General features: G+C 35.1%; 1 protein-coding gene across 1 annotated transcript in view; it reads right to left on the reverse strand.

Moving 5' to 3' along the window:
- LOC147074688 (putative NADPH-dependent quinone oxidoreductase VAT1L) overlaps window positions 1-22,735 on the reverse strand; it is a 149,828-nt gene that overhangs the window by 22,705 nt on the left and 104,388 nt on the right. The window lies entirely within an intron of this gene.

Here is a 22,735-nt window from a genome sequence, read left to right on the forward strand (position 1 = left end):
TTTATTGTGTAATGAAGTGCTGTCGCCGGCGTTGGTAGGTCTGGTAGGTACCTACTGACTTCACAAAGCTTGGATTTTTTACATGCAATTTCAACCATATGCGTGGATACTTTTTCAATGTTGTCGGCGAAAACACCAATAAGGTACTTAACTAGTGTCATAAACGTAGTCCGATCCCGTCGGCACCAGTCTAGTTAACTGCCCGGTCGGATTTTATTGCTTAGGGTCGAAAATTTTGTTTTTAAACGATCGACACATTAACAGTTTTGCTCGGTATACCCGATAAGTAGATCGTTATAAAAGTGAATGAAAAGTATGGAGAAAATCATAAACTAAAATGTCCACGAATGTTTCCTCATTACATCCGAGATCTCGCTATTTCCGTGATCGTAATAACCAAGTTCGACTGTAGTAAAGTTTATTTATTTTAAGAATACAATAATTACTTAGGAGTTGTTGCTAAGAGGACTGAGGCAAGGGTGACTTTCTTTTGGTCAATTTGCGATTGTTACATTCATGATTTTAAGTGATAAGGGATTAAGGAATTTTAACTGCTTCTTGTCTGGCTGTGGCAAATTGACGTCGCGAGTCGATATTGCGATAGCGGACAAGGTATTCACTTGAAATTGATATTAAATATTTTCAATATGTACACAATAGCATTCTTACAAAAAATACAAAGCTTGCATTTTGAGACATATTTGATGATTGATTGATGATGAATTTACAATTTAAAATGTATCAATTAACAAATAATATGTATCTGAAAACATTACAAAGAAAAAAAACTATTTTTAGATTTAAGATAAACATACAATTATATTATTTTTTATAAAATGTGAATTTGTTAAACGATCCCATCTTATTTAGGTATGGTCCCAATATTAAAGCTAGTTTTGATACAAATAAAAAGGATTTCAACTTATACACGATTATATTTTTATAACAAATCGATGATTTTTTTTAAATACATATAAAAAATATTAAAACTATGAATTAGTCAAAAATCTCTACAACATAGCAAACTTTAAACTAAATTTTAATAATGAATATGACCATAAAATAATGTCATAATAAGATGGGATCCTTTAACAAATTCACATTTTAAAAGTTTATCTTTGACTTAAAATAAAAAAATATTTTTCTTTTTAATGTTTAGTTGAAATTGTAAATTATCAAAAAAATGTCTCAAATTGCAAGCTTTGTATTTTTCTGCTAGGTGTCTCTAGAGTCTAGTACAGTGGTCTCCAACCTTTATGTTACTACGCCTCCCTTTAAAAAAAATCTAATCTTGGCGCCTCCCCCCCTTTATTTCATTAAATAATACAGACACTTTTTTAACACACAAGTTTTTACTACTTACTTATATTAAATTCATTTTTTAATTTTTTTTTTTTCATGCGACGAATGAGCTTGCTTATTACCACAATCAATTTTAATAGAAGTCAACCAAATTCATCATCGTTCATTGACAAAAATTAATGGATTCTATCATGAGCTCCACATACTGAATAGGGCCCACAGGCCAGGATCTTTCACCCATATATTTAAAATATTTAATAGCCCTGAAACAAAGCAGCGCCGCAGGCGACTTTTTTACTATTAATAAAATAATATGAAAAATGCATTAGCAAACTAACCAAGAACTCAGGAAATAGATTTTTGTTTGCTTCAATATATCTGGCGTAGAAATCATTTAAAAGTGAAGACATGTATTATTGTTATATTATATTAAAGAAATCACGTCAAAAACAATTTAAAAAAACAATATCACACCCTGCCTACACGCTTCAGTTGACACTTTAGCTACGAGTGACATTTAAATTTGAGGTTATTGTTTTCATGCAACCAGCGGTCGTTTTGTGCATTACCGAAACAGAGCGTTTGCAAAAGCGCCATTTTTAAATTTCTCCGCTCCAAATATTTTATTTGTAGATATTATGGTATAAAAATTAATTTATTAAAAAATTTTGGCGCCTCCCCTGGCAATAGATCGCGCCTCCCCTGGGAGGCGCGCCTCCCAGGTTGGAAACCGCTGGTCTAGTAGGTAGTATCGCCTTAAAAATTATAATAGCCAAAGTTAGATAACGGAAACTAAAATTCATTAATTATCATGGTAGGTAATACTGTTGCCGTATTGGGTTTTTGGGTTGTCGCCCTGTTTTCTTCCTCTTCCTTCTTTCTTTGGTGTGCCGGGATAGTTGCAGAGATCATTTACAGGAGATAGTGTAGTGTTGTGTATTTCAAATAGGTACACCTCCGATTCTCGCCGGCAGGAAGCAGTAGAAATTCTTTTGTTCATATCACATTATCGAACATTCTTATTAGAAGCAGACATCTAAACCTGACCAAGCTCTCACTCTTGTGTTGGACACAGCCCAAGCAATTCTTATATTGGATTCTAGCTTATCCGCAAACCTATAACAGTAGTAAAGCATACTGTCAGATGTATGTCGAAACATTAAAAAACGCAAAGGTAATATCCGAAAAATACTATGTATAGATTGAAAAGTAATAACCACTCTCACGTACCTATGTCTAATTTTGATATAGACACTTTCGATCGGCAGCTGAGAAAACCTAAAAAATCAAAAACTTCCGGATTTGAGAAAGTTTTCAATTGGTTTCTTTTATGTTTTCAGGGCGCCATGAGAGAATATTGGCACATGGAATAATTTGGGGCAAACACCGGTTTAAAGAGGAGGTTTATATATAAAAAAAAGAGTTATTTACTGATTACAGACGAGAATGTTTGTTCTTCCTCGTATGCATGTCTGTAAAAACAACATATTATACATAATATGCTGCGTTTAGGAGCGAACATAGCAATATTAAAAAAAAACCGATACCGATACGAGTGAAAGGAACTAGGGGATGCCTTCGTTCAGAAGTGAATTGATCCCTGCCGATAGTGATGAATAGATGCTATCTCTTGTTTTATTTAACGGTACTTAAGTAAATATATTTATTATGATTTAGTTAATGCAAGTTTAAGTATACGCAATAAAGCACCCGTTTAGTATCCAATAAGATTGCACCCCGCGGAGAATTTCGCTGAACGCCAGTTGGGAGCCGCTGTTTTACATTATACGTAATGCGCATCTTTCCAACCCCGCTGCGAAAGAAAAACAAATAAAAAAAACTGTGATTGCGAGGCTACATTATATCGCCGCTGGCGAAAGGTACTGACTTGCCCTTCGGCGAGGTCACAGAGGTCCGTCCTCCTTGCAAAGAAATTGATTTTAAAATTTACCGAGACATCGTAAATAATACATAACGTAATTCGTGTCGTCTCGGAAATCCAAAGACATTGTAGTAAACATTTTCTACTAAAATGAGACAGAAAGTGACGCGAAAAAAATAATCATGGACTTACTTACTCGAACGAACCAATTAATTCACAAAGAAAATTATAATACCCACAGGGTGTTTCCCCGGAAGCATTGTCTTCTGTTTTCCTATCGAAAAAAATACATTCAGAAAAGTTAAACTCCTACAGTAACAACTAAATAACCAGTCTCAATTTTCATTTCCCTCCAAAGACAAAATACACAAAAATCTCAATGTAGTGCACCGGACGTTTTCTCGGGTTCGGAAAAAATTAAGTACGATTTTGAAAATAAAGGACAAAACTTGGTTTTCTGAATAAAAGAAAATCTAAAAGCCACCATGCTCAAATAAACTGTACCTACCAATGTATCATGACTGCGATTTCACAGTGCTGTATGTAGCGTGATGGAGGAAACCGGGAATCAAGGGGATTGGTAAAGTCGTGGGGGGGGGGGGGGGGTAGATTTTGTAGTTCCGCCGATAACCAACAAGATAATAATTATAATCTCTGCAATTCCATTCCATTCACTATTTTCTTCCCGAAATACTTGGATATTACGATTTGAATATGCTCTAGGCAGACTTTTTTGTTACAATTATTCATAAAGTTAATTTGTAAATACAACAACAATAAAACTTATCGCTTAAGATGTGGTAGTGCAAGGTTGTGGCGAGAAATCTCGAGAAATAATCAGAATTCCGAGAAATGAATTTTCCGAAATTTCGAGAATTGATACTATTCCCTCTCTCTTATTGAATCTCGAGAATTCGAGAAACTGTTACTTGGCAGAAATAACAAAGAGAGAAGTTTAAAAGAAAAAGAAAGATTTTCGGAATGAATAATATTCCGATTATCTTAAATTTGTCAGGTAAAAATCTCAAGAATCTCAAGAAATGAAAAAAAAACGAGAAATTAGAAACTCTAGTGCTCCTTAGTTAACTCCGCTAATTTTGCCGCCAAATGCCAGTTCTGACTTATATTCGGAGGGCATCAAAAGCGCAGGTATCACTATGTTCCGGCAGTAAATAATTAGTTGTTGGTGTACTTAAGGTATGTTAAGAGATTTGTCTTCACGGAATGTTTTAGTATTTATTGCAGTGGTTCGGAGGAACGTTGTTAAAAGATAAACTATTAATTTTGAACGCGCGCCCTAATTGAAAACAAAAATAGCTCGAATCGGTTATCTCGGCGAACAAGTTATAATTTCTACGGAGGGTAAAGACGGGAGAGATTTATTTATGCGTGGAGATTCGTAAGAAAAGGGGAAGTGAAGTAAAACGGAGCGACTGGTGCTGAGAGTGACAAATGAACTAAGGAATGTCCAACAGTTGTGGCGCTAACACTTACGACAAGCGACACTCGAAACAGTTGTGAACAACGAGCGACATCACAATCGCATACAAACTTGACACAGGAGACAGTTAACTCACACATTTTATTAATAATGCGCTGCCAAAGGTCCGAGGACAATAAGCAGTGTTGACCTATCGAAAAATGCTAGATCTGGCAAGAAAAACTCGAAGTTGGCAACGCTGTCATTCGTTTTGTACAATACTCTGCTACTGAATAACTGACGTTCAACGAACGTATAAAAAGTCAGCTTTGACAGTCGTCTCTGTTCTGGCAGAACACACTAACTGGAAAATACTGGTTTTGAGTAATTTGACTTTGAAGTTGTTAAAATGTTTGAAATGGTCTATCATGTGAGTTTATTAAGTAATCGTAAAAAGGATGACTCTAAAATAAAGACTGTTTATTTATGAAGAAGGTTTCCAGATGGTAAAGTTTGAAATAAGGAACATTTTAGTATAACTAACTCAATATGTCATTTTTTTGAATTAGTGTCTTCTGCCAGAACAGTGACGATATTATCGTAATGTGAAGACATTACGATAATCCGATAATTCTGACATTTAGTGTTACTGACATGTAGATATACGTTAAATTAATATAGGAGTGAAAACAACACAAATTGTATGTTTTCTTTTAAGAATTTCATAAATTTAAATAAAAAATATTGATAAATCTCTAATAAGTAAATTAATCAATATTTATTTAGAACAATAAAATTACAGATTTTTCCCGGTCCGAATGATCGAACGGCGAGTAAAATATCAAACGTGTTTGAAATTCAATGAACCTGGTCCGCGGAAAAAAAAGTTTTCCTGCTATTTGCATGTAGTTCCCGGTTCTACGTTTTTACTTCTCGCAATTATTAACGTTTGAAATATTCAAAATTCAATTAAAATTGTATATTAAAAATGAAAATCTAATCGATCCAATGGATAGCAATCATTGAAATGGATTTCAGACGCAAATGTGCATTACAACAAATTTTGATTAGCCGATGGATTATTTGTTTGGTTAGGTTAGGTTAGGTTTTCATTCTTGAATTCATGAATTTTTCTCGGCAAAGAAAAACAATTTCAGTTCCTGTTCAAGAGAAGGTATATTTAAGAAAATGAATTTTTTAATATTAAAAAAATCCAAACCCCAATATACGTAAAATCGAGGTTGCACTGTAATTACTACTAAAAGTTATATTATAATGTATCATTTTAACAGTGACAGACATATTTATTATCTTCAATAGAGACTTGTGATTGCCCTGATATTTTACAAAGTTTCAAGACCACAATCGCTTTGAACCCTCGGTAGGTAAGTACACCCAAAGTATCACAAACATGGTAAACTTCGATAATTGCAAAAGTTTCCGTCAAGTTTTACTAATAAGATGCCTTACGAGCTTTTTGGGTATTGTGTTACTAAGTTTATAACAAGGCACTACTTAAATTTAGATAGTCGAATCGTCTTTAATGTGAAATCGATGTTTCGTTTTTATTAACACCATCTGTGTTTATGTTGTGTGCTCTTGGGGCAATGTAAATAAATAGTTTTGTGGCATTTAAAAGAATGTTTTAACTCATGCGTAGTATGTATAAAGTTTATACTGAAAGAATATAAGAGAGTATTGTTTCTAGAAAAAACAGCGTAAAGAGTTTTACTGCCTGGAAACATGTACAAAAGTTTTATTTTTTTTTTCAATTCAATTCATTTATTTTTTTAACATATTGTGGACATTACAAATTATAAGTTTAAGACGTTCACAACATGACATTTAGAAACAAAGATATATAAATATAACAGTATTACATAAAAAAAGAGATATATCAGTAGATGAATTAGATAGGTACAAGGAAGTACACCGGATGAGTTAAGCAGACCCTATTTTAAGATTTTATAAAACAACATCCACCTAAACTCATTCTCACGTAGGTGGAATATATCAACACCCGAAGCAATTTCGTTGAACATAGTTATCACTCTCCCAATTGGCATTACCAGTGGCAGGTTGGTTCTGCACCTTGGGAGAATAAACAACTGGTGGTCTCTATTTCTAAGATAGTTATCAGGGACACACAGGTCAACACTGCCCAGAATGGCAGAGTTTTAGAGAAGTTTAGAGTACGAAGCTAATTCTTAATTAACTCATCTTGATGGCATCAGATCCGGTCCGGAAAATTGTATGTATGCATTTGGCCGCATCACAGGCAATGAAGAAAGCAGATAATAAATTTTCTTCTACGATATTAAATCATACACAATTCACACTCACGCCTACGTTGGCCGAGCGCTTACCGCGTTCGCTTAAAATGTTGAGGGTCCTGGATTCGAATCCCGGTCTGGCAGTGACACGTAGTTTTTCAATGTATGCTTGGACCCAGTGTATGGGCCCAATAGGTTGAGCAAGTGGCTAACGTACATTTCTCGTAAAAAAATCTGTTTATACAACCTACACTCTGTGGAGTCCATTATGTGGGGTTAGTTACTGCCTTGGTAAGTCGATAATTTAGGTACTTACTTATATAATAGAAGTTAACAACGGATTACGTATACTTATATAAATATGTATGCTAGAAAAAAAAAATCAATGTCATCCTATATAGAATATGCACATAAAGCACAAATAAAATAGCATTATAATGCTCAATCTGTGATTATGTCTTTATAGGACATGTCAAACTGTCAAATTGCAATTACTCCATAATATGAGTTCGAGACATACTAACTTTTGGCAGTAACACACGAATGATCAATTTTTTTTACTGAATATACACAAGTTTTAAGAATGTTAAGAGTCTTTATTTTCAGAAAAACACAATTTGAAAACCTCAGAAACATACAAAAGTTATACCTACACACGTATTTTATATATGGATGGATAAATTAGAGGCGAATGCACTCAAATGTAAAGTGAAAGACAAGTTTTGCAAAATTGAGTTTTTACTTATTAATTAATTTTGATCACGATTGAAAGATAATGAATATTTCTTTCAAGACAACACAAATGACATACTTTCTGCCAATACAAAGACCGTCTGATCTGACAAGTGGGTAAATAATTTCGCAAATGTAAGATTAGAAAAAGCAATAGGTATCGAATGGACGGTTATGACGTCAGTCACGTCGCGCCAAAACAAGGCCGCGAAAACCCCGCCATCTACGAAAGGCATCAGATTTTCCGATTGAAACTTCAGACGGGACCATTGATTTAAAAGACGTAGGAATGTTAGTTTGCTGAAGCTTTATTGTTTTCCGCGAGTCACGCGAAAACAAAATCCGCTCGGATTTACGACCCGGACGGTTTTAGGCGCACGTGCGACACCACAAAAAATGTACTTGGGTATTATACCCAGACCAGTGACGGTACCAGAGAACACACTCCATTTATTCACCAATTTGCTGACATTTTAACACATACATACATAACGTATGACGTATACCAACTTGTCTGCTTCCTTCTGCATCAGTATAGGGCAGTGATGGCGAACCTATGACACGCGAGATTATTTTGCATGTCACGTGAATGTCTTATGATGAAGATTAAATATTAAAATAAATTTTAATAATAATTTTTTTTTTACAAAAAAGTTTAATAAATAAATATACTCAGGTACCTAAATTATAATAATCTAATATTCAAAAATAATGCCGATATAGCAATGCGTGCTTTCTTCAGTTTTTAATAATACTTTTACCAATAATAGTTACCAATCGATGCCTAAACGGAAATGACGAAATTCATGCATAAATGACAGATCACATTGTATAAAAAATAAGCAGATACTCTTCAAGAATAAGTATTACGTTTAATTTAATTTGCATAGGTTGGTCCTTAGGTTTTATGCGTCACACATATTATCGTACTGACCTCATCAGGCGGCGGGAGAAGCACCGATCGATTGATCGATTTACAATAATTTTACAATGCTTGAGACCACTGTGGCGATAGATGCCTCATCTGATCGGAGCAATTATAATTTTTGAATGTTTTAAATAAACATCTTATAACCATATTTTTTCATTTTTTCCTATGAAAAACTGCTCGGCACGTCAGACAGTCAAAAAATAATATTTGGGAAATTTTGACGAGTATACGTAAAAAGAATCACCAACCCTGGTATAGGGAGATCCACAAAAAAGATTAATAAGATAGAAATGTAAAACCCATCCATATACTAACGTTTTGAAGCAGGGTACTTTATAATAAATATTAATAAATTGTAATAAAAATGATAAATTTAAAATAAAACAAAGCGCGACGACTGCCATCAAATATCGAATACACGTTACATTTACGTAACCAACTTTATACAGACGTAATTAACTATTGAAAATAACATTTTTAACACGTGTTTAAGTTTATCCCATATTTTTCCACTCTCGAAATCCGTAACCTGTTATACGACATCCAGTAGGGTAATCCAATTCCCATTAATTTTATTTTGTGTCCCCTGGGTAAATTATTCTAAATAGCACCTGTGAGCTGAAACACGGTTTAATTATGCAGTGTGGAGAAATATGATATAAACTTAAACACGCGTTAAAGAATATATAGTGATATTCAATATTTATGTCTGTGGTCACATAAACGCAACGCGCTTTCAGTGTTGGGAACTATTTGAAGACATTCGTCAGATTTCGTATTTCTTGCGATTCATGGCGTCAAAGACCAAAACTGCTGTATATCTTAATACATAATAATATGTACTGGTAGAAATCTCTACGTGACATTTTCCTATGCGAGTTTTTTGGTTTTTCAGAATTCCTCTATTATACCTTTCCTTGCACCCCTTACTAAATTTACACCGAAGCGCACGCCACTGATCCCGACGTCGGGAAAATGAACAGCGTCGCTCGTTCACTTTCATGGTCGAAAATTAAAATAACTGCTAAGGATTAAATTCAGTTTTCTATTTTAAAATTGAGAATATTACTTTTTGTATTGCCTTTGTGAGAATGCGAATTTTTGGCAGCAGTTCGGGGTGAATGTATCGATTATGTGCTGCAAATGTCATCAAAAGAAAAACAGGTTATTTTGTTTTGAGTTTGGACGGATACACACGTCGGAATCATCACATGTTCGGATGGTATTTTATTAATGATGTAATTTAAGTCGAAGGACGTGAGACGGTTAGAAATATATGATGTAAGAAAAAACGTTGTTTCCTACTCGTAGATCACTAAATTTATTTACGCATCACATAAGTTATACATTATATTACTACAGGCACAGTATGAATAAATCGAAAGGCGATCACGTAGGTACATAAGTTAATACAAAACTACAAACTTATCTGAAGAATTGATTGCGGAGCCACAGTCGAAAAATACCCAATCAAGACTCTCAACTGGTCAGAATCTGACATACGAATGTCGTTTTTAACATGGCGTCCATGTGGTAGTTCGTAGTTCCATTTTTGACCGTTCTTTACATAAGTTTGTAGGACTGTACAGTAAAAACAAAACAATGATTCGGTTCGTGGATTGTATGCGTACGAATACGTATACCGTTGTCAGCGCTTCGGGCGCATCGCCTGCCGGGTAATTAGTACCACTAGTATGGCTAAACATCCGCACGCACACCATCGACGTGCGTTAGTTTACAACTAGGGGCGAAACACTTCGACTGACAGCCAAAAATCGTAACAGACAATTTCTTTAATTACGTGTTGCTTCTACCGGTGAGTTTCAAAGCAACGTTCTAGCTTATTATTTTGTCGCTACCGTTTTCATATCTCCGTGAATGTTTTCAGGTGATATCACGTCACAATATCTTTTCTCAAGACTGGTTGATTCTGTGATGATTTAACTATTCTACTCAGAGTTGCCAACCGTACTATAATAAATTATAGTACAATACTATAATTTTTAATCCGCGAAAAGTGTTAAATACTATAATTTTACGAAAATATGGCAAAAATACTATAATAAAGGATTCGAGACGAAAAATGTTCCTGTACTATAGTTTTTTCATAAATACTATAATTTTCACCCTTTTGTACTATAATAAATGTAAAAAAAGATGGCAATACTGATTCTACTTCTTAACTACCTACGAACATCCACTAAATGACTAAATTGACCGGCTTCTAACGATCTCGCAACAAAGAATTGGCAGCAATTTAATTTTAGTTTATACGCTTCTGTATGTACACATTTGATTAACTGTAATATAGTAATCGAACTTTTACTTGTCAAATGTTAGTTGACCAAATTCCGAGAAGGCAGGCCGACAACTGGTTGTTTGGATTGTGCATGTTGCCGGGAACGATATGACATCATTGCTTATCAAGTTTAAATATTGTTGAATATTATAAGCGCACTGCCTGTACTTAAAGTTTTCAAATAAAAACCGTTATTGGAGTTGTTAATAATTGGGCTTCATTCCCATCCATAACGCTACACTAATGTAATTGGGCATCGTCGCAGTGTTAACAACTAATCCGGTTCGCACATCAAAACTCGTCCATCTGCAACGTGTCAAATACGTCGTTGTGACGTTATCGTTATTCACAAAACACACGTTGCCATATGGAGCTCCGCACATTGGTGGAATACGACTTTTGGTTTGAAAAAAAAATCTAGTGCTGCTAGCAACAAATCGCATGCGTTTCGGGCTGTGAGTCGAAGACGCCAGTAAGCATATGCACACCTACAAACTGGTTATTCCTATATCGGTTCGCCGGTCGCCGTATCCCAATATATCCACGTTCCGAGAGGTTACACGCGACTGTCGCTAGGTGCCTATGTGCGCGGTCTTAATATGCAACATCGGAGCGACGTTCCTGGAAGGTTTTATTTATGGCTGGGCGGTAGACGAGGTGAGTTTAGATATTGTGAGAGGCGGTTAACTGCACGCTGAACTTCGAAAACAGTAAGGAGATAAGAGAGCGACCCATGCAATATAAGTGAATTGTGGCATTGGAGCTAGGGCTACATGCTATTGATGCTTCAAAAGAGTCTCAACTTTGCCTTTTCGTCAAGTTTACCGGTTTACATGCGTCCTTGAAGGATTCCACATCCTGACCATCCACAGATATACGCGATGTTAGCATAACTTGGAAAGACGCAAGAAGATTTCCGAGCTAAAGATTCTAGGCATCACAATATTATCGTCGGTGTTTTGTAAAAAGGACGAATTAACCAAACTTAACTTAACTTTTGACTTGTATTTATTATTTACATGTGGCGATTAACACAACAAGGTTAGGTTAACCTAACAAATAATCCAGTTTATCGGCTATTTTCAAAATGCGTTTTCCGCTGTATCCGAACAGTACCCAAGTTTATAATAAAGCTTATAAAGAATACTGTCTTTATAATAGGCAATATAATATAATATTTTAAAAGGCCTAATATATCACATTCGCTTTTTATTCGTAATACTAGGTGGATATTCGCCCTTTCGATTATCGTTTTTATGTACTTTCCTGTGGAGATACAAATTCGCCGTTTTTACACAACAAAGCTAGTAAGGTAGGTACATAGTTTTATTTTTTCATTAAATTCTCGATTTCGCCAAAATGGTTGATTCGCCCTTTTTACAAAACACCGACGTTGTGATCTAGATAGATAAAGAGCAAACATGGACAGCGAAGAAGAATATAACAAGCATTGTGTATGATAATATATTCTTCATAATTTCACGATGTTTTACACTATTTCTCGAAAATAGTCTTTATAAGTTTTGTAAGGATTCAGAAACGACGTGATAGTCAAGTAAACATCTAGGTCTTTTATGTGTTTTTGGAGTTCGTCATGTAAATTGACACTAGTAAAATATTTAGTGACAATGGAGCTAGAGAGTAATATGAATTCTAAATACATACATAATAATGTTAAATTCATTTTCCTATTGCGTGGTATTTTTGTCAAATGAGAAAGTGGCTTTAATTAATAAGTAAATGTTTCTTTTCGGTCGTAATGTATGAATTCTAGACATTATGGTAAACATACATGGATTAATAAGTGAAAATAAAACAGAAAACCACAGTTGGATAATAGTTGATTTTTATTTGCATATTTTAGAAGTTGCATCACTCGTCAGTTGAAATTTGTCCGAATAAATAAATAACTTGTCTGTAATTAAACCATCAGAACGAATTTCGCAGTGATCTTCAATATGATCTGGTTTGTAATTCAATTTTATTTGTTAACAATAGGCGTACGTTCATCACATTCTAAATAAAAGATTTCATTCAATATCTGGACAGATTTATGGGTAGTTTAAAAAAAAATGTTATATACGCCAGACAAGAAAAACTGCAAGAATCACGTTTATTGCAATCTAGGTAGGTACAGCTGGTTTCAAGTACATACATAAGTACAACATACACTTCCCTAATTTGTGTGTTCTTGATTCAAAATAAAAAAAAAACTAATATTAACGAAGTTGCCATAAAAAGTGTTGAAAATGACGAAATTAAAATAATTCATCAGGAATACTAGGTATGTAAAGTAGCCAGATAGCAGTAGCGAAGGGTGGAGGTAGGCTGTCAAGATCCGCCATAAATAGTAGTGCAAACTAAACTATGTTAGTCATTCGTATTAGTTTTTATTAAAATAAGACTACAATTATTTACAGATGGTATTGGTTAGTTTTTATCAATTAAACCCTGCCTAAAACAAACCATAGTAGTTTTGGTATATTTTGGACGATACAACAAAATTGTGCACACTTTTAAATTCATACTTATTTTTTTTCGTTATTCCTTCATTTTTTAAATCCGTTAAGCTCTGTCTAACCCCAACTATAATAGATAAAAAAATATTAACCTATCTTATTTCGAAGTGTTTAATTGAATTAAAAAAAACTAACCAACACTATCTTGCAAATTGTACACTTAGTTCAATGAAAACAAATACGTAAGACTGACGAAGTTTAGTGTGCACTATTTATGGCGAATCTTAACAGCCAACGTCCACCCTTCGCCACTGGATGATGATAGTATAAAGATACAAAGTTAATACAAGATTAGTAAAAACCATAGAGGTATTAAATTAAAAGAGGGGCAGAGAATCGGCTTTCTCATAAAGCTGAATGAAGCAGGCCAACAATAGCCGATAACTTACGAGAAATAGCGACGCGATAAAAAAAATTCAGGGCATCATAGAGGATTTACTTTGGTCATTATAACGTAGCCATATAATATAATGTTAACGTTCAAATTTTGCCACAAATTGATTACCAGCCCGCCCCACCATACTTTTTCGCCATACTAGCCTGCTTCACCATACTTTCATATAACATGCCGCCCCTAGGTAAAAACACTTGTAGATAATACGTAGTATTAAATGTAGGCGCGAAATTGTCCCGAGGCGACTACTTTACAACATTTTAATTAAGTTTTCACTCGAATATTAAAAAATCCCATCACGTACGAAATATTATTTAGCGAAGAGGGGGGGGGGGTCTTGTTGGCATAAAGACTCAATTAAATTCTAGCAATTCATTAAGTTTGGAGTGGTGACGCACAACCTTTTATCAGTGGAATCAATAATTGAATGTTGTTGAACAGAAAGTAGCCAGTCCACAATCCACAAAAAAGAAGATATTATTATCATAATAGATTTTTTGGGTAGTCAACGCGTGATCTTCCTCTGTCTTTCCTCGACGTATCGAGCTCGTCGCAAGGGCAATTAAAAAAAATCGCAGAAAAAAATGAAAGAACTCCAAACCAACCGCCCCGCACCACACATGGGCTTAGTCGAGCGTATCACGAGCACATTACGTTAGCGATGTGAGGCATCTGCACAGTTTTTTCGCCTGGTACTTTTTGTCCCGGGAGCAGATACTCAAGAATGAGGTTGCCACGCTCTAAGTGAGCTTTGACTGAGTTACTCTAAAGTAAAGGGCCGAGAAGAGAAAGGCACATGTAAATTACATAATAGAAAATTAATTTCGTTTTAAGTATAACAATAAACGAAGCTAGCAAAACGGACGGCAAAAATTATGTGAAAAGATCTTCACGCCCGCAACAAGGCGCCGCAAATTAAAAAAAACAACATAATTGGCCTCTGTGGCAACCGACTTGGATGGCCCAATGGGCCCAACAGCTGGTTGGACCGACTTGAGCATCTCTTCAATCTCGGAGCACATTCTCGGACATTCCCAGAGGATGTGAAACGCATACTGTTTTTCTACGCCGCATGGACATGTCGGACGAGTAACAAATCTAAGCTCAAAGAGCTTGGAAGCGAATCCACCATGGCCTGTCAAAAATTAGTGTTCTGGAGTCAACATGGTTATCTCAAATCGCCATTTAATTTGAAATTTTAAAATTTCGCACACTTAAACTCGTCTCAACTGCAACACGTCGAATATGTCGATGTGATTTTGTCGGTATTCACAAAACACACGTAACTAAATGTACCGCCGCTGTACACCGCATGATTACAACATTTTCCTTTGAAAAAACAACAGCTGGTGTCGCATGCATCAAATTTCACCTGACATGCAGCGCTGGTATACTCGCAAGATTTCGCACTTCGTCATTCATTTTGGCTTGTCGTGTGACGTCACTGTCCCGGTACCTCGCCTATGGATTTTATCATAGGCCCCACTTCCTGAAGCGGACCACCAGGCCAGGATCTTTGGCGGGCCCACCTACCTATCGCTGAGAGGCAGTGTGGTGCTCTAAAGTAGTGGGAGTCACGGGAGATATCTGTTTAATAGGCCTAAAAGAAAGCAGCGAAACTATTAGAGTAAATTTGTGATGTGTGTTATGCCCGAGCTCCCAGGCTCTTTATAAACTATGCATTTGCAAACTACAAACCTGTGGCTACATATGTGTTAAACTTTTCGCGCCTCCCAGTTTGGAAATCGCTGATCTAGAAAATGGTTATTGGCCAAGATAAAAAAAGGTTTTACATCACCGGTTTCAAGTATAACAAAGCGCCCAAGGGGTACTAAAAAACGCAGAATAGCGAAATCCAATGGGAGCATGCCCCAATGAAGTTATCCAAGAATATATACCATTTTATTGCTATTATTATATCTCGAAAACATGTTTTGATGTGGAAGACTTCATCGTAAATATTTTTTTCTTTTGATGAAATCTGTATCTATTTTAAGAATAACAAGTAATATATTTTTATTACTATACTTTTCATAAAAGTAATCATTAAAATAAATACTTTTATCACGTTTTGAATAGGTAATTGTTACATGTTAATTAAATAAACGTATAAACCAGGCATGTCCATCTTCAAGTAGGCTGTGTTCTTTCTACCGCACTTTTTCATTATCATTATTCAACTTAATCAAAACGTATAATATGTGGCTATACAAATAATTGGTAACACTAATTGGTTACATGTAAATCGTACGTAAAACATTTCAACGTAGCACAGTTCGCCGTGAGCTTAGTATACGTTCTCCAATTTTATTAGATTCAATATGAACGTTTAATTTTCATGGCTGATTTTGGCAAAATTCATTAATTCAAGAATGAAAACCTAACCTAACAAATAATCCAGTATATCGGCTATTTTCAAAATTTGTTTGCTACTGGCTAAGATCCGTTTTTTATTTAGACATGAATTTTATGCCAGTACTATACGACACAAAGAAATTGGACGGTCTTTAATATACGGCCATATATTTTCGGTACAACATTTCGCGGTGAAGTGTGATACGGCGAACTGCATACGTACAAGTATCCGGACACGACACTAATTATTGGTTTTAACCGTTACAAAAAAATGCCCATTAGTCCATTCTGGGTGTAATGATAGGTATTGTTATACAACATTTATATTACATGTACGTATGTGGATGTAGATAGAGTTAGTTGTATTCGTTGTCAGTATGTATTTGCATTTTGGTAAGTGTACACGTGTACACAGTGGTTGAAGATGTCGAAAGGCGAAACCAGGGTCGCAAAAAAAGACCCAAATGGAATAGTACAAAACTTAAATCTATTAGAATTTAAATTCAGATTCCATCAAGCACTTTCAGTCGATGGTATTAATATTATTTAGTATTGAATAAAAAATTAAAATATAGGCCGTTAAATATCAAAAGCGTCTAAAGCATCATTATTATTCCTTGATGAATATTATTTTATTATAAAATGTAACAAAATTGAGATATTATGTTTTGAAATTGTGAAAACAAATAACATTTTGTTTCGAGAATGTGGCAGACGTAAATTCTAAACAATGTCTTTGGTAAACTTGAAACAATGTTGTGCTTTCTTCGAATTTACATATTTTACCCTTTCAAAACTAATTCGGGACTTATTTATATAAAAGAAAAGATGTCAAGGGAGGATTCTATACCCCCCACCCCCCAAGGCCGTGGGGGGGGGGTTAGTGAAACCGGTATTATATTATAATAAGCAAGGGGTTTGTGACGAAGAAACACCAGTATAATATCGAGTGCTTAAAGTCAGACAACGTTATCTACAAAAGTGTTTTTTTTTTTTTTTTTTTTGAGATAACGTTATTTTACATTTACGTCTACATGATAGTCAAACAACGTAATGTCAATTTTTTTCTAATTTCTTATTAAATCGTCAGTAAAGTTTAACGCTAACTCCATAAGTAACCCTTGTTTTCATATTTTTTTTAAACTATCCCTATACATTTTAACATCATCATAAGCAAGATAAATGTACAATACACAATAAATTATAAAATATTAACATTAAGTTTTAAATAAACATTTCCCTTGTTGAGTAACAAGAATCTAAAATAACGATTTTTGGCCCTCCTGTAAAGTTGCACTTTTGTAGATAGTGTTGTTTGACACTAAGCCCTCGATATGATCACAGATCTTCCCATTATAATATGGTCACAGAACCCACCCACTAGAAAAAAATCATATTTGAAAAAAATACGAAACTCGACGGGATTTGAACCCGTATTAACCATATAGTCAATAATAACGCAATTTGATAAGCATTTCATGTATGATCTACTAGTTTACATTGTCATAATTAAATAGGAGCCTCGCAGCATAATTGGTTAATGCACAGATTGGCGCGACACCAATGGTAATACGGGTTCAAATCTCGTCGAGTTTCGTATTTTTTTCAAATACGATTTTTTCTAGTTGGTATATATCTGAAGTGTTTTCAAGTTATGTAAGTTCAATATCTATATGGAATGTTACATTCTCAAAATCTTGTAGAATAAAAGAAAAATGATTTATTACGATTCTATTAGAGTTGGGGTGGTCCTCGACTGCCCCCAGGAATAAAAAAACACAACAACACAAAACATAATTTAGGGGATGGAATAAAATCTTGAGACTATTGTGTCTTCAATAAATAATTTTGACTTTAAAATTTGTTATATCTGTAATATTGTACCTATATTTTCTATCAGTTGACGATGTCCTATTGAAACGGATGAAACCGGTCATGATAATTAAGGCTATACTTCAGTTGAGGCATGGTCTAAAAAGATCGTGGCTAGGCGATGCGCGGATTGTGCAAATGACGCGTGCCGAACGAAATATAATTAGTCATAAAAATCCAACATGTGTTCATTTAATGTTATGTTTATTGTTATATTACTGATAATAATAGTATATTCATTTGACTCTTTTTTTAAGTAAATACGTAAAGTTTTTTAGTCATCTTTACACGATTTAAGAATATTTTCATTCGACGCCATGACAAAACAAATCGACGTGAGGACACCTCCACCGTCCGTCTCCGATTGGCGACTACGCTCTTAATTAACTATGTGGAATAAATAGGTACTAATAGTGTTTTAATAAGTGATTTTAATTTAATAAACGTTTTTCCATATAAAGGCTTTGTCTTCATCAGGGTTTTCTTTAATATCTTTGTAGGTATAGATTATAGAATACTATTTTAGATTTTAATTTGTAAAAATTTCTCGCAAAAAGCATTGAAATTTTAGTGCTTTAGTCAGGGGTAGAAGGGTTTCGCAGCGAGGCGGAGACGTCAGAGCTCGCCCAGCAACAACTATAGCTGACGACGAGCTTCGGGTAGTTGGGGAGAGTGGGGAGTGTGTACTAAAAGCGGCAACGGGTGTTGAGAGGAATAAACTCTGAATTCACTGCTCGCCTCACGTCCGACGTTACACCCGTCTACCCAACCCGATTATGCCTTCATTTTACAAAACAATATATTAATTAATAAGAAAATACACTATATTATGTACACAATATGAAAACAACTCAGATATAAGTATCTATTATAATCATGGCCCCCACAAAGGGGGGCTGACAGGGCTCTAGCCTGGGGGCCCGGCGTGGTGAATCGACCAGATAAGTGATTTAAACACATATCACAAATTTTCTCGAATAGCAAAAAAAAGTCGCCTGCGGTATTTATCTTTATTATTATTTAAAATTATGTGGTTGTACGATACAATTTTTATATGTATTTATAATTTTTAGTGTATCGATACTCGACAACTCCATAATTCAAATATACAAAAAACACTAAAACACAATTTTACCGCGTACACCATTTTTTGGAAAACGCTACTGTAGACCGTCACACTGCCTTTATCTTTATCGATAGGTAGGGGGGCCGTCAAAGATCCTAGCCTGGAGGCCCGCTTCTGGGTGTGGGGGCCATGATTATAAGAAGAATATAAAATAGCTTCCACTCAAACTCACCCTCACGCAAGTGGTATCAACACCCGAATCTAACATTCTTTATTAAAATCATCCCCCTCCTCACAGATTCCTCCTCCTCACTATTCGCGGCATTCTATACCTAACTTACGTTTCTGCTTTATTTAAGACTTAATTTAACGTGGCATGTCACATCTTAATATAAACAATGGAGCCATCTGCAGTGACAATCAAATACCTAATAACAGTCTGAAAATGTAACATGATAGAATATTAATTTAGATGAAAAATAAGGCCATGCTCCAGTCGCAACCTTGACCTAAAAAGTGTTAAAAGAAAAATATCCGCATTATAAAGTATTCAATTTACCACCCAAGCAACTACCCCCGAGAACATAATTTCGGACGTGAACTTTTCACGGAGGACGTAACTTGATAGAAAATTGCCACGTCTGGGTTTTTACGGATTCGACCACATAAAACATTGATTTGGGAAGAATATTTTTTCTACTCCGAATAACCCGTGTAATTGACACATAAACCACCTGTACTTTTAGATACCTACCGAAAATGAGGCAAGTAGGTGTATTGATTTGCTACAAACCCTTATTGAGACCATTCTCCGATGTTGTCAATCCAGCAGCGTGTTTGTTTGACGCAGATGACACAAAAAGGGAGCCTCGAAGTAGTTCATACCCGCAATACAATTATTAAATAATTATAGGTAACGAATTCAGTATAAAACAACACCTAAAGCACAACAACAACGTCAAAATGGCCTATAATATAACCACACTAACAAAAAAACGTACTTATACACAAACAAATAAACCATAAGTAGTATTATAAATACATATTTTATTTATGTATATTATCGTGGAGGACTTCAAAATCAGTCAGTGCCTCGGGCCTCCAAGTCCCCAAACCAGCCACCGTCTACTCGCTCAATACACCTATTTGAGAAATGATTATACCTAGAAGAATTCTGTATCCCAGATTGTTAATATAGATCTGCAAAATACAGATATAACTTTTAAAATTGTTGTTAGCCGCTAGCCCCCTTTTTATAGGAGAAAGAAGAGGAAAGAGGCAATTGTCAATACCAATGCTAGGCATGGAACCAAGTGTATCATTAAATAGCTCCGAAAAAATGTGAATTATCTGAATCCGCAGTAGTTGACTCTGCGTTTGACGACAAACACTACTTCAATGATATGAGTTGTGGATCCTGAAGACATAATAATTGGACATAGTTATGCAGAAAGTAGCCAGTCCACAAAAAATAAAAAAATGAGATTTGATCAGATTCGAGAAGGTTTTCTCTACATTCTTCTGAAAATAGCCAAGCCGCAAAAAAATATTCTTGAAATAAAATACTATTTACAATTTGACATTTTACATTTTTAATAATCATGTTGTTACTAAAGTGCCATTATCTCAGCTCGACATTATTGTGGACTGGCTACATTCTGCATAACTACGTTCAATTATAATTTGATGGCTTTGCAATGGTGTTGCTGATGGACGGATGATTCGAATTCCTTGGACAGAGAAAAATAAGAACCAATCAATTGATCAATTCATCAATAAATCATCCAGACTCAAAATAAAGAAACAATTTTTTGGACAAAATCGATAGCCCACTTCCAGAGTGCTACAACTAGGAATTATTAGTAGTTTTGAGTAATGGCTGATCAAAGGTTTGACTCACCTATACCTACTGACTTGTAGAAAAGTGACAAAAACATCGGCCCTACGACGACAACCAGTAATTTTTTCGAGTTGTAATTTTGTGGAAGTGAACAGGAGCGATATACGAATATAATGGCTAACATAACTCAAAACGTGAAATTTTTACTTATCGCACTATGGTACTGATAGTTTTGGGCAGCATGCAGGAAAGTAAGAACGTCCAGCCGCACGAGTTATCAAGATTAATAGCCTATTGGGGGCGGCATTTATCCTGACAGAAGCATATGCCCGGGAGGGGTATGGAAAGCGTGTCCGGAAACTTGTACGTATGCAGTTCGCCGTATTACACTTCACCGTGAAATGTAGCAAAGTAGTGTAAAAGTATCAAAAATATATGGCCGTATATTAAAGACTGCCCAACCTCTTTGGTTCGTATAGTACTGACATAAAATTCATGTCTAAATACAACACGCGGTTCTTGTCGGTTTACACTTTACAAGAAGCCAGCAGCAAACAAATTTTGAAAATATTAATAAATTAAATAATATAAAAACTTTATGAAGGGTAAAGAAATATAAATAAGGAGAGTACACGAAACAAGTCTCCCAGGATCAAAAGTACAAAGGCGCAGAGAAAACCACGAGGTTAATAATTTAAACTTTAAAGTTTTCTCGGCTACTGCACAATTCAAATGAGTTTGGAAGTTGTGAATTCATTTTTAATGTACGAGAGATAAGGGACTGTCAAGATGTCTCGGTAGCTACTTGAAAGAACACTCGATATGAGCGATACCGTTATTTAAATACTAGTAGTTTTACTGTCTAGGAAGATGTACAATTGAGTACGAAGCCAATTCTTCATCCCAACTCATCGTAATTGCGATGAGCATTTCATGTAACAACTACGAGTTAAAATCGTTGCAATTATCTAAGGCGTCCGTAGTTTAATGGTAAAACACACTGGCGCGAATCCAGCAAATACCTACAGGTTCAAGTCCCGTCGGGTGTCGTATTTTTTTCTGCAAAAACGATTTTGTCTATGCATGAGATGTTTTCAAATTATGTATATTCAGTAGAATATAGAATGTTACATTCTGAAATCTTGTCTTATTCGTTGAATAAAAAAATAGTTTATTAAACTTATATATTGGTAGAATTTAAATATACACACGTAATTAATAGTGATTTAATTGTGCATATGATAAGTATACCCACGGTGGCCGCGCGGCTTAAGCATTGGACTATTAGTGGTTAGAAACTTATTAAACTTCCTTCTCTACTTTCTGTATCAAATCGTAACGAACGTCTACTTATTTCAACAATGAACGTTATTTCGTTCGACAGTGCGGCGCCCACTTGTCTCGGCGTCCAGTGTCCCAGTGCCGTTATACATTTCTCTAAGGTGTTTTAAAATTATGTATGTTTAAATTAAATAGTATAAATTAATTTAATTTTAAATTCATAGTTGATATTACTTATTCGTTTTTAGGCCCGTTTCAGACGGGACACCGGTGTCGCGCTCGATTTAATATAGAAGGCCGTTGTATTATGTTTATGAACGACGCAGAGCTAATAAGTCAACGCATAATTTCGCGTTATAAATTAGAACATAAAACTGGCTGCGGTAATAAAAACAAGTGTATCGGCGGCTTAAGAAAAGTGTACCGGACACGCGTTAACTCATTAGCTGTCGGGCGTACCAATGACCCAATAGCCCCCACATGAAAGCGCTCCGCCATAAAGTAAGCTTTTTTTAGCTGTAAGTGCTCAATTTAAACAAGACAGTGCGAAGACATTGTATATTATAAAT

Source organism: Rhyacophila brunnea, unplaced genomic scaffold (assembly GCF_057557595.1).
Source record: "Rhyacophila brunnea isolate RB1 unplaced genomic scaffold, BYU_Rbru_1.0 scaffold_16, whole genome shotgun sequence".
Classification (NCBI taxonomy): Eukaryota; Metazoa; Arthropoda; class Insecta; order Trichoptera; family Rhyacophilidae; genus Rhyacophila; species Rhyacophila brunnea.